Source organism: Bubalus bubalis, chromosome 6 (assembly GCF_019923935.1).
Source record: "Bubalus bubalis isolate 160015118507 breed Murrah chromosome 6, NDDB_SH_1, whole genome shotgun sequence".
NCBI classification, from domain to species: Eukaryota; Metazoa; Chordata; class Mammalia; order Artiodactyla; family Bovidae; genus Bubalus; species Bubalus bubalis.
The window spans coordinates 54649619-54663063 of record NC_059162.1 but is presented as its reverse complement, the minus strand read 5'-3'; the positions used below and the strand labels follow the sequence as shown (position 1 = coordinate 54663063).

At 40.1% G+C, this 13445-nt stretch overlaps 1 long non-coding RNA gene across 2 annotated transcripts in view; it reads left to right on the top strand.

Annotated features, from left to right (window-relative positions):
- Positions 1-13445, top strand: part of LOC112585629 — a 68943-nt gene that overhangs the window by 31598 nt on the left and 23900 nt on the right. For both annotated transcript variants that reach the window (XR_003110121.3, XR_006551822.2), the window contains exon 2: positions 97-153. This is a non-coding gene — a long non-coding RNA (uncharacterized LOC112585629). The remainder of the gene's footprint in view (positions 1-96; positions 154-13445) is intronic.

The following is a 13445-nucleotide window of genomic DNA, read 5'->3' as shown; positions in this document are numbered from 1 at the left end:
TATGCCTGGCCAAATTCACTAAGCACGTTGTAGAGGTGGGATGTGAAGTTGAAACTGTGTTTGCCCTTAAACTCTTCTTTTTCTCCTCCTCAACAGGGCTTCTGAAGGAGGGAATAGTAAAGTGAGGAAGAAGGGAGATATTCAAGGAGGAAGGTAAATATTTATAAGTTCTTCTGATCTCATGGTACATTGGTGTTTCTCCCCACCTGGAAGCCAGTGTCTGAAGTTTAACAAATAGAATTATTTGTTTTAATTATTTTGTTTTGTTTTATTATTATTTAACAAATAATTCTATTTGTTAAATTACTTTCTTTTCTTCTTTGCTATTATCTTTTAAAGTGTCTCTGGGTAAGAAGTACTTCAACTTGCTTTGAAAAATATCATTTATCTGGGTCTTCCATTTGCTGGAAGGGCTTCCCTGGTGGCTCAGATGGCAAAGAAACTGCCTGCAATGTGGAAGGCCTTGGTTCGATCTCTGGGTCTGGAAGATCCCCTGGAGAAGTGAATCGTTGCCCACTCCAGTATTCTTGCCTGGAGAATCCCATGGACAGAGGAGCCCAGTGGGCTATAGTTCATGGAGTCACAAAGAGTCAGACACAACTGAGTGACTACCACTTGCACTTTCACTTGTTGGAACACACTCAGGTTGCTCTTGTCTTAGCAATCTGTGTATAACAATTTGCTGCATGTGAGCCTGTCTTATGCTAGGTCTTGACAAGACTGGTTCCTTCTTGTTCTACTGGTCTCAGCTAAATAGTATCTTCTCATTGAGGTCTTCCATGATTGCTAATCTCCATCCTATCATCCTGTTTTTTTTTTGCGTTCTTTTTACTTTTCCCTATGACAACCTGAGGGATTGAGGGCAAGAGGAGAAGGGGACGACAGAGGATGAGATGGCTGGATGGCATCACTGACTCAATGGATGTGAGTCTGAGTGAACTCCGGGAGTTGGTGATGGACAGGGAGGCCTGGCGTGCTGCGATTCATGGGGTTGCAAAGAGTCGGACACGACTGAGCGACTGAACTGAAGTGAACTGAACTGATGACTACCTGAAATTCAAGTTCATAAAAGCATTGCCTCCTTGTGTCAACTGATGTATCTCCAGCACTTAAAACACAGTTTGACTGACAGTATAAGCTCAATGGGTATTATATGTGACTAAGTATAAAACAATTTCAAATATGAGAGTAACAACACCATTTGCTAACTTGAAGTGTAGAAGAAATATTAAAATGCTTATGTAAAGCATTTAATTTATTTGTTAATTTACTTATATTTTAAAATTATATATTTTATATTTTATATATATGTAAATCTACTTCTGCTTCATTGACTATGCCAAAGTCTTTGTGTAGATCACAACAAACTATGGAAAATTCTTCAAGAGATGGGAATACCAGACCATCTGACCTGCCATCTGAGAAATCCGTATGCTGGTCAGGAAGCAATAGTTAGAACTGGACATGGAACAACAGACTGGTTCCAAATAGGGAAAGGAGTATGTCAAGGCTGTATATTGTCACCCTGCTTATTTAACTTCTATGCACAGTACATCATGAGAAACGCTGGGCTGGAAGAAGCACAAGCTGGAATCAAGATTGCTGGGAGAAATATCAATAACCTCAGATATGCAGATAACACCACCCTTATGGCAGAAGCAAAGAAGTAAAGAGCCTCTTGATGAAAGTGAAAGAGGAGAGGGAAAAGTTGGCTTAAAACTCAACATTCAGAAAACTAAGATGGCATCTGGTCCCATCACTTCATGGCAAATAGATGGGGAAACAGTAGAAACAGTGACAGACTTTACTTTTTTGGGCTCCAAAATCACTGCAGATGGTGACTGCAGCCATGAAATTAAAAGACGCTTACTCCTTGGAAGGAAAGTTATGACCAACCTAGATAGCATATTCAAAAGCAGAGACATTACTTTGCCAACAAAGGTCCGTCTAGTCAAGGCTATGGTTTTTCCAGTAGTCATGTATGGATATGAGAGTTGGACTCTAAATAAAGCTGAGTGCTGAAGAATTGATGCTTTTGAACTGTGGTGTTGGAGAAGACTCTTGAGAGTCCCTTGGACTACAAGGAGATCCAACCAGTCTATCCTAAAGGAAATTAGTCCTGAATATTCATTGGAAGGACTGATTCTGAAGCTGAAACTCCAATATTTTAGCCACCTGATGCGAAGAACTGACTCACTGGAAAAGACCCTGACGCTGGGAAAGATTGAAGGCGGGAGGAGAAGGGGACGAGAGAAGATGAGATGGTTGGATGGCATCACCAACTCAATGGACATGAGTTTGAGTAAACTCCGGGAGTTGGTGATGGACAGGAAGGCCAGGCAAGCTGTAGTCAATGGGGTCACAAAGAGCTGGGCACAACTAAGCGACTCAACTGAACTGAATGCTGATATATTTTTCTTATATTTTATAAAATAACTTTTTGATTGAAATATAGTTGATATACAATATTACATTAGTTTCAAGTGTACTACATAATAACTTGACATATGCTACATTATGGAATGATCATCACAATAAATCTGTAACCATCAGTCCCCTTGCAAAGTTATTAAAGTATCATTGACCATATAGCTTATTCAGTATATTATATTACTGTGGTTTATGCATTATATAAACAGAGGTTTGTAACTCAATCCCCCTCACCCCTTTGCCTGCCATGGCTCTGTATTTGCAAAAGTGCACTGAAACACTGTGGTGCTGTGGCCTTATTCACTGTACTGTGACATTCCGAGTAGTCATGTTATAAAGTAAAAAGTCTCTGACTCTCCTCTACTTTTTCTTATGAGACAGCACTTTCTTTGTCAATTAAGGACAGCTTGCAACTGTTCTATTGGACACATGCCAGTCAAAAGCAAAAGCAAGCTTAGTTTCTCAGAAATGGACTAGATGTTAGGAAACCAGCTCCTTCCTGATTAGCACAATGGGTTACGTGCAGTTTTGTGTTTGTTTTGTGTGTGTGTGTGTGTGTGCGTGTGTGTCTCTCAAGCTGCTTGAAATATTTCCTAGGGACATTTTTTTTCTAAATGCTGGCTAGGAGGAAGCTGTAATTCCTCAGTTTCCTGTATATGTGGAGTTGCAGTCTCTAGAATATTTACATTATTCTAAAAATAGCCATATTCAAGTTAATTTGCAGGTTAGTATTATTGCATTAAACTTTGTATGTGTATAAATGCTTAATGTTTTCAAATGCTGTCCAAATTTTAGTTTCCATAAAACAGACTCTGAATTTTAGGTTTGGAATGTTTTTATATTAAATTGCTTGACATGTGAAAAACTTCATGTGGCCTGTTCTAGTGTACTCAATACCAGGGATGTTATTCAGCTGGAGGCACTAAGTCTCATATACAAAGAAATCAAGACAGCACATGAGAAAATAGTCTGCAATATATGTGTATGTATAGGAAACATATGTACTTGTGTGCACCTATGCTAGGTGCAGACGGGCATGTAAAAATCAATTAGACATAGTCATAGCCCTAAGTACAGCTTAATCTAGTGGGTGAGACCCTGATGCTGGGAAAGATTGAAGTCAGGATGAGAAGGGGAAGGCAGAGGATGAGATGGTTGGATGGAATCACTGACGCGATGGACATGAGTTTGAGTAGGCTCCAGGAGTTGGTGATGGAAAAGGAAGCCAGGTGAGCTGCAGTCCATGGGGTCATAAAGAGTCGGACACAACTGAGCAACTGAACAACAACAAAAGTTACCCCACCTTAGGCAAAAGACTGGAATGAGATGTGGGAATGTATGAATGCTGCATAGCACTGTCTTTAAGAGCATCAAGCTCTTTGCTTTCTGTCTCCTGATGTCATGAAATGTCCCACTCATTGAGATGAAAATCAGTACAGTTCAGTTCAGTCTCTCAGTCACGTCCAACTGTTTGTTACCCCATAAATTGCGGCATGCCAGGATTCCCTGTCCATCACCAACTCCCGGAGTTTACTCAAACTCATGTCCATTGATTCAGTGATTCTGTCCAACTATCTCATCCTCTGTTGTCCCCTTCTCCTCCCACCTTCAATCTTTCCCAGCATCAGGGTCTTTTCCAGTGAGTCAGTTCTTCACATCAGGTGGCCAAAGTATTGGAGTTTCAGCTTCAGATCAGTCCTTCCAATGAATATTCAGGACTGATTTCCTGTAGGATGGACTGGTTGGATCTCCTTGCAGTCCAAAGGACTCTCAACAGTCTTCTCCAACACAGAGTGCAAAGGCATGGATTCTTCAGCGCTCAGCCTTCTTTATAGTCCAACTCTCACATCCATACATGACTACTGGAAAAACCATAGATTTGACTAGACAGACTTTGTTGGCAAAAGTAATGTCTCTGCTTTTTAATATGCTGTCTAGGTTGGTCATAGCTTTTCTTGCAAGGAGTAAGAGTTTTTTAATTTCATGGCTGCAGTCACCATCTGAAGTGATTTTGGAGCCCCCCAAAATAAAGTCTTTTACTGTTTCCACTGTTTCCCCATCTATTTGTCATGAAGTGATGGGACTAGATGCCATGATCTTAGTTTTCTGAATGTTGAGTTTTAAGCCAACTTTTTCATTCTCCTCTTTCACTTTCATCAAGAGGTTCTTTAGTTCTTCTTCACTTTCTGCCATAAGGGTGGTGTCATCTACTGTCATCAATATCTGAGGTTATTGATATTTCTCCCGGCAATCTTGATTCCGGCTTGTGCTTCATCCAGCCCAGCATTTCTCATGATGTACTCTGCATAGAAGTTAAATAAGAAGGGTGACAGTATACCGCCTTGATGTACTCCTTTCCCTAATTGGAACAAGTCCATTGTTGCATGTTCAGTTCTAATTGTTGTTTTCTGACCTGCATACAGGTTTCTCAGAAGGCAGGTCAGGTGGTCTGGTATTCCATCTCTTTCAGAATTTTCCACAGTTTATTGTGATCCACACAGTCAAAGGCTTTGACATAGTCAATGAAGCAGATGTTTTTCTGGAACTCTCCTGCTTTTTCGATGATCCAGTGGATGTTGGCAATTTGATCTCTGGTTCCTCTGCCTTTTCTAAATTCAGCTTGAACATCTGGAAGTTCATGGTTCACGTACTGCTGAAGCCTGGCTTGGAGAAGTTTGAGCATACTTTATGTGTGTATGTGTGTGTTCAGTCGCTCAGTCATGTCCGACTCTTTGTGACCCCATGGACTGTAGTCCACCAGGCTTCTCTGTCAACGGGATTCTCCAAGCAAGAATACTGGAGTAGGTCGTCATTTCCTACTCCAGGACTAGCATGTGAGATGAATGCAATGTGAGATGAGTGCAGTTGTGTGGTAGTTTTCAGCATTCTTTGGCATTTCGTTTCTTTGGGGTTGGAATGAAAACTGACCTTTTCCAGTCCTGTGGCCACTGCTGAGTTTTCCAAATTTGCTGGCATATTGAGTGCAGCACTTTCACAGCATCATCTTTCAGGATTTGAAATAGCTCAACTGGAATTCCATCACCTCTACTAGCTTTGTTCATAGTGATGCTTTCTAAGGCCCACTTGACTTCACATTCCAGGATGTCTGGCTCTAGGTGAGTGATCACACCATCATGATTATCTGGGTCATGAAGATCTTTTTTGTATAGTTATTCTGTATATTCTTGCCAAATCGTTCTAATATCTTCTGTTTCTGTTAGATCCATACCATTTCTGTCCTTTATTGTGCCAATCTTTGCCTGAAATGTTCCCTTGGTATCTCTAATTTTCTCAAAGATATCTCTAGTCCTTTGCATTCTATTGTTTTCCTCTATTTCTTTGCACTGATCGCTGAGGAAGGCTTTCTTATCTTTCCTTGGAACTCTGCATTCAAACAGGTATATCTTTCCTTTCCTTTTCACTTCTCTTTTTTTCACAGCTATTTATAAGGCCTCCTCAGACAGCCATTTTGCTTTTTTGTTTAAAATAGCCTCCCTCAGATGCAGGACTCTTGTCCCACCTGAGAGATCCTCAGTCACCTTCATTATCTTCTCTATTCTTGTCAACCTATAAACAAGAACTGTCTTTTTATTCCAGTTAAATAAGTTAATCCTGGATACATATCTTTCCCTATACACATTGCAGCTCTTTCACTTCCATGTGGAGACACACTACATTTTTTATCCTTTTCCTTCCTTTGCCAGTCACTCCACTATCCAATCTGTCTCCTGTTCCCTTCCCATCCCTGTCCTCACCAAGGTTGCTGATCAGCTTCATCTCGACTCTTTCTTAGAATACACTATTTATAATTTAAAGCACAACAATCTCTATCCCAATTCCTGACAATTTTATTTGTTGCTTATTTTTCTCCAGACCACTTACCATCATCTAACACATAAGCGGACTTTGACTGTTTTTGTTTTGTTAATCATCTCCCTGACCCTAGACTAGAGCTGCATGGGGCATGGGTTTTATGCACTTTGTTCACTTCTGGACACTGAGCACTTAGAACAATGCATAGTATGTGTAGGTATTCCACACATATTTGTTGAATTATTGAGACATCATGGTGTCTTGAAACTCCTAGAGCATTTTCTGACTCTACTCTCGTCTCCTTCATATCACATCCTGCCTCTGCTCACCCCTGAGATGTTCGTGTTCTCAAGGCCCCATCATATACCCTTTGCTTTCTCATTCTCTTCATTATATGCATCATATTAGTTAGTTCAGTTGCTAGTCATGTCTGACTCTTTGTGACCCCATGAATCACAACATGCCAGGCCTCCCTGTCCATCACCAATTCCCGGAGTTCACTCAAACTAACGTCCATTAAGTCGGTGATGCCATCCAGCCATCTCATCTTCTGTCATTGCCTTCTTCTTCTGCCCCAAATCCTTCCCAGCATCAGGGTCTTTGCAATGAGTCAACTCTTCGCATGAGGTGGCCAAAGTATTGGAGTTTCAGCTTCAACATCAGTCCTTCCAATGAACACCCACGACTGATCTCCTTTAGGATGGACTGGTTGGATCTCCTTGCAATCCAAAGGACTCTCAAGAGTCTTCTCCAACACCACAGTTCAAAAACATCAATTCTTCGGTGCTCAGCTTTCTTCACAGTCCAACTCTCACATCCATACATGACTACTGGAAAAACCATAGCCTTGACTAGATGGACCTTTGTTGGCAAAGTAATGTCTCTGCTTTTGAATATGCTATCTAGGTTGGTCATAACTTTCCTTCCAAGGAATGTCTTTTAATTTCATGGCTGTAATCACCATCTGCAGTGATTTTGGAGACCAAAAAAATAAAGTCTGACACTGTTTCCACTGTTTTCTCATCTATTTGCCATGAAGTGATGGGACCGAATGCCATGATCTTAGTTTTCTGAATGTTGAGCTTTAAGCCAACTTTTTCACTCTCCTGCTTGACTTTCATCAAGAGGCTTTTTAGTTCCTCTTCACTTTCTGCCATGAGGGTGGTGTCATCCTCCTATCTGAGGTTATTGATATTTCTCCTGGCAATCTTGATTCCAGCTTGTCCTTCTTCCAGCCCAGCATTTCTCATGATGTACTCTGCATATAAGTTAAATAAGCATGGTGACAATAGACAGCTTTGACATATTCCTTTTTCTATTTGGAACCAGTCTGTTGTTCTATGTCCAGTTCTAACTGTTGCTTCCTGACCTGCATACAGATTTCTCAGGAAGCAGGTCAGGTGGTCTGGTATTCCCATCTCTTTCAGAATTTTCCACAGTTTCTTGTGATCCACACAGTCAAAGGCTTTGGCATAGTCAATAAAGCAGAAATAAATGTTTTTCTGGAACTCTCTTGCTTTTTTGATGGTCCAGCAGATGTTGGCAATTTGATCTCTGGTTCCTCTGCCTTTTCTAAAACCAGCTTGGACATCTGGAAGTTCACAGTTCATGTACTGCTGAAGCCTGGTTGGAGAATTTTGAGTATTACTTCACTAGCGTGTGAGATGAGTGCAATTGTGTGGTAGTTTGAGCATTCTTTGGCATTCCCTTTCTTTGGGATTGGAATGAAAACTGACCTTTTCCAGTTCTGTGGCCAGTGCTGAATTTCCCAAAATTGCTAGCATATTGAGTGCAGCACTTTCACAGCATCATCTTTTATGATTTTAGAATTTGAAATAGCTCAACTGGAATTCCATCACCTCCACTAGCTTTGTTTGTAGTGATGCTTTCTAAGGCCCACTTGACTTCACATTCCAGGATTCTGGCTCTAGGCTAGTGATCACACCATCATGATTATCTGGGTCGTGAAGATCTTTTTTGTACAGTTCTTCTATGTATTCTTGACACCTCTTCTTAATATCTTCTGCTTCTGTTAGGTCCATACCATTTCTGTCCTTTATTGAGCCCATCTTTGCATGAAATGTTCCCTTGGTATCTCCAATTTTCTTGAAGAGATCTCTCGTCTTTCCCATTCTGTTGTTTTCCTCTATTTCTTTGCATTGATCACTGAAGAAGGCTTTCTTATGTCTCCTTGCAATTCTTTGGAACTCTGCATTCAAATGGGAATATCTTTCCTTTTCTCCTTTGCTTCTCTTCTTTTCACAGGGATTTGATTTAGGTCATACCTGAATGGCCTAGTGGTTTTCCCTACTTTCTTCAATTTAAGTCTGAATTTGGCAATAAAGAGTTCATGATCTGAGCCACAGTCACCTCCCAGTCTTGTTTTTCCTGACTGTATAGAGCTTTTCCATCTTTGGCTGCAAAGAATATAATCAGTCTGATTTCTGTGTTTACCATCTGGTGATGTTCCTGTGTAGAGTCTTCTCTTGTGTTGTTGGAAGAGGGTGTTTGCTATGACCAGTGTGTTCTCTTGGCAAAACTCTATTAGCCTTTGCCCTGCTTCATTCTGTATTACACGGCCAAATTTGCCTGTTACCCCAGGTGTTTCTTGACTTCCTACTTTTGCATTCCAGTCCCCTATAATGAAAAGGACATCTTTTTTGGGTATTAGTTCTTTATTTTTTTTTTCTTTTTATTATTATTTTTTTTTACTTACAATATTGTATTGGTTTTGCCATACATCAACATGCATCTGCTACGGGTGTATATGTGTTCCCAATCCTGAACCCCCTCTCCCACCTCTCTCCCCATACCATCCCTCTGGGTCATCCCAGTGCGCCAGCCCCAAGCTTCCTGTATCCTGCATCGAACCTGGACTGGCGATTCATTTCTTATATGATATTATACATGTTTTAATGCCATTCTCCCAAATCATCCCCCCTCTCCCTCTCCCACAGAGTTCAAAAGACTGTTCTATACATCTGTGTCTCTTTTGCTGTCGCGCATACAAGGTTGTCATTACCATCTTTCTAAATTCCATATATATGTGTTAGTATACTGTATTGGTGTTTTTCTTTCTGGCTTACTTCACTCTGTATAATAGGCTCCAGTTTCATCCACCTCATTAGAACTGATTCAAATGTATTCTTTTTAATGGCTGAGTAATACTCCACTGTGTATATGTACCACATCTTTCTCATCCATTCATCTGCTGATGGACATCTAGGTTGCTTCCATGTCCTGGCTATTATAAACAGTGCTGCGATGAACACTGGGGTACACGTGTCTCTTTCAGTTCTGGTTTCCTCAGTGTGTATGCCCAGCAGTGGGATTGCTGGATCATAAGGCAGTTCTATTTCCGGTTTTTTTAAGGAATCTCCACAGTGTTCTCCATAGTGACTGTACTAGTTTGCATTACCACCAACAGTGTATGAGGGTTCCCTTTTCTCCACATCCTCTCCAGCATTTATTGCTTTGGGTATTAGTTCTAAAAGGTCTTGTAGGTCTTCATAGAATGTGGGGTAACTCCTCTCATGCCTCATATGGGCATCATTAAAACATAAATAACTTTCCTGTCTAACAAATCCTGCCTACTTCTCTGGGCATTCAAGGTCTCATTATGGATTCAGAAACTATGTTTCAAGACTCAGCCCTCTCTACTCTGCTACTGGGAATCTTTTTCAGAACTTAACTCAGGTGGCAGCTCAATAATGATATGATACCTATGGTGATACGTTCTCCATTTCATTTTCCTCCTCTTCACATGGACAGAAGTAAGAAAAGGAAGTGCTACATGTTCATGAATAGGAATGTAGAGTTCTCATCTCAGCCTTCTCACAAATTCTGCTTATGAATGCATACTTTTCCTCTTGGGAGTCTGATAAAAATATATAGGTTAATAGAAGTTGCATCAATTCTATAACATATGGAGTTTAGCTTATCAAGATATGTGGTGAATAACGGACAGAGAATGTTTCTTGAGACATTATTTTATATGTATAAAGTTTGGATTGTCTGTTGAAATTAAAGTAATATCTCTTCCTGTTGGGCTCTTAATTTCTTTTTTATTTTATTTTATTTTTAAACCTGAAACACTGTATTAGTTTTGCCAAACATCAAAATGAATCCACCACAGGTATACATGTGTTCCCCATCCTGAACCCTCCTCCCTCCTCCCTCCCCACACCATCCCTCTGGGTCGTCCCAGTGCACCAGCCCCAAGCATCCAGTATCGTGCATTGAACCTGGACTGGCAACTCGTTTCATACATGATATTACACATGTTTCAATGCCATTCTCCCAAATCATCCCACCCTCTCCCTCTCCAACAGAGTCCATAAGACTGTTCTATACATCAGTGTCTCTTTTGCTGTCTCATACACAGGGTTATTGTTACCATCTTTCTAAATTCCATATATATGCGTGAGTATACTGTGTTGGTGTTTTTCTTTCTGGCTTACTTCACTCTGTATAATAGGCTCCAGTTTCATCCACCTCATTAGAACTGATTTAAATGTGTTATTTTTAATGGCTGAGTAGTACTCCATTATGTATATGTACCACAGCTTTCTTATCCATTCATCTGCTGATGGACATCTAGGTTGCTTCCATGTCCTGGCTATTATAAACAGTGCTGCAATGAACATTGGGGTACACGTGTCTCTTTCCCTTCTGGTTTTCTCAGTGTGTATGCCCAGCAGTGGGATTGCTGGATCATAAGGCAGTTCTATTTTCAGTTTTTTAAGGAATCTCCACACTGTTCTCCATAGTGGCTGTACTAGTTTGCATTCCCACCAACAGTGTAAGAGGGTTCCTTTTTCTCCGCACCCTCTCCAGCATTTATTACTTGTAGACTTTTGGATCGCAGCCATTCTGACTGGTGTGAAATGGTATCTCATAGTGGTTTTGATTTGCATTTCTCTGATAATGAGTGATGTTGAGCATCTTTTCATGTGTTTGTTAGCCATCTATATGTCTTCTTTGGAGAAATGTCTATTTAGTTCTTTGGCCCATTTTTTGATTGGGTCATTTATTTTTCTGGAGTTGAGCTGTAGGAGTTGCTTGTATATTCTCGAGATTAGTTGTTTGTCAGTTGCTTCATTTGCTATTATTTTCTCCCATTCTGAAGGCTGTCTTTTCACCTTGCTAATAGTTTCCTTTGATGTGCAGAAGCTTTTAAGTTTAATTAGGTCCCATTTGTTTATTTTTGCTTTTATTTCCAATATTCTGGGAGGTGGGTCATAGAGGATCCTGCTGTGATATATGTCGGAGAGTGTTTTGCCTATGTTCTCCTCTAGGAGTTTTATAGTTTCTGGTCTTATGTTTAGATCTTTAATCCATTTTGAGTTTATTTTTGTGTATGGTGTTAGAAAGTGTTCTAGTTTCATTCTTTTACAAGTGGTTGACCAGTTTTCCCAGCACCATTTGTTAAAGAGCTTGTCGTTAATCCATTGTATATTCTTGCCTCCTTTGTCAAAGATAAGGTGTCCATATGTGCGTGGATTTATCTCTGGGCTTTCTATTTTGTTCCATTGATCTATATTTCTGTCTTTGTGCCAGTACCATACTGTCTTGATAACTGTGGCTTTGTAGTAGAGCCTGAAGTCAGGTAGGTTGATTCCTCCAGTTCCATTCTTCTTTCTCAAGATAGCTTTGGCTATTTGAGGTTTTTTGTATTTCCATACAAATTGGGAAATTATTTGTTCTAGCTCTGTGAAGAATACCGTTGGTAGCTTGATAGGGATTGCATTGAATCTATACATTGCTTTGGGTAGTATACTCATTTTCACTATATTGATTCTTCCAATCCATGAACATGGTATATTTCTCCATTCTTGCAAGTTTAACCCCTTTAGATTCTGGGCAACCTGGACTACCTGCTGTCATTCACTGTATTTTGTGAACTTCTTTTCCCTTGCTGATTTCCATCTGAGATCCACGGTGTGAACTGAATCCAAGGTCATCTAAATGTGTTATGTACTGTCTTCCTACAAACACTGGTTCTTCTGTGCACAGAGCTTGGACAATGAGGATCTAGGAAAAATTTTGCCCTGGCCTTTTAATTTGCTGTCTTTTTTTTTTTTTTAACTTTACAATATTGTATTGGTTTTGCCATATATCAAAATGAATCTGCCACAGGTATACATGTGTTCCTCATCCTGAACCCCCCTCCCTCCTCCCTCTCTGTACCATCCCTCTGGGTCATCCCAGTGCACCAGCCCCAAGCATCCAGTATCGTGCATCGAACCTGGACTGGCGACTCGTTTCATATATGATATGAAATATGATATTTGCTGTCTTAATTCAACTTTTGTGACATATTCTTGTGAATTGTAAACTCATATGTTGGATAATGAGGTTAAATTCTCTTGTTGTTCAGTCACTAAATTGTGTCCTATTCTTTGTGACCCTGTGGACTGCAATACTTCACCATGCTTCCTGCTTTCTGTTCTTCACCATCTCCTGGAGTTTTTCTCAAACTCACGTCCATTGAGTTGGTGATGCCATATTATCACTTTTTTTCTTTTTTGCTGAATATGTACTATATTTGTTCATTTAGAGCTTCTTCAAACTGGTTCTTGTGTAATGATGTGATATGCCAGAGTTTAACCACTTTTCTATGTATGGCCATTTAGATTGCTTTCAATATTTTGCAATTACAAACAATGCGGAAATGAACAGACCTACAAGCCTTCTCATGTTTTTTCTTTTTTTAAATATAAATTTATTTATTTTAACTGGAGGCTAATTACTTTACAATATTGTATTGGTTTTGCCATACATCAACATGAATCCACCATGGGTATACACATGTTCCCCATCCTGAACCCCCCTCCCTGCTCCCTCTCCATACCATCCCTCTGGGTCATCCCAGTGCACCAGCCCCAAGTGCCCTGTATCATGCATCGAACCTGGACTGGCAATTCGTTTCATATATGATATTATACATGTTTAAATGCCATTCTCCCAAATCATCCCACCCTCTCCCTCTCCCACAGAGTTCAAAGTACTGTCTATACATCTGTGTCTGTTTTGCTGTCTTGTATACAGGGCTATCATTACCATCTTTCTAAATTCCATACATATGCGTTAGTATACTGTATTGGTGTTTTTCTTTCTGGCTTACTTCACTCTGTATAATAGGCTCCAGTTTCATCCACCTCATCAGAACTGATTCAAATGTATTCTTTTTAATGGCTGAG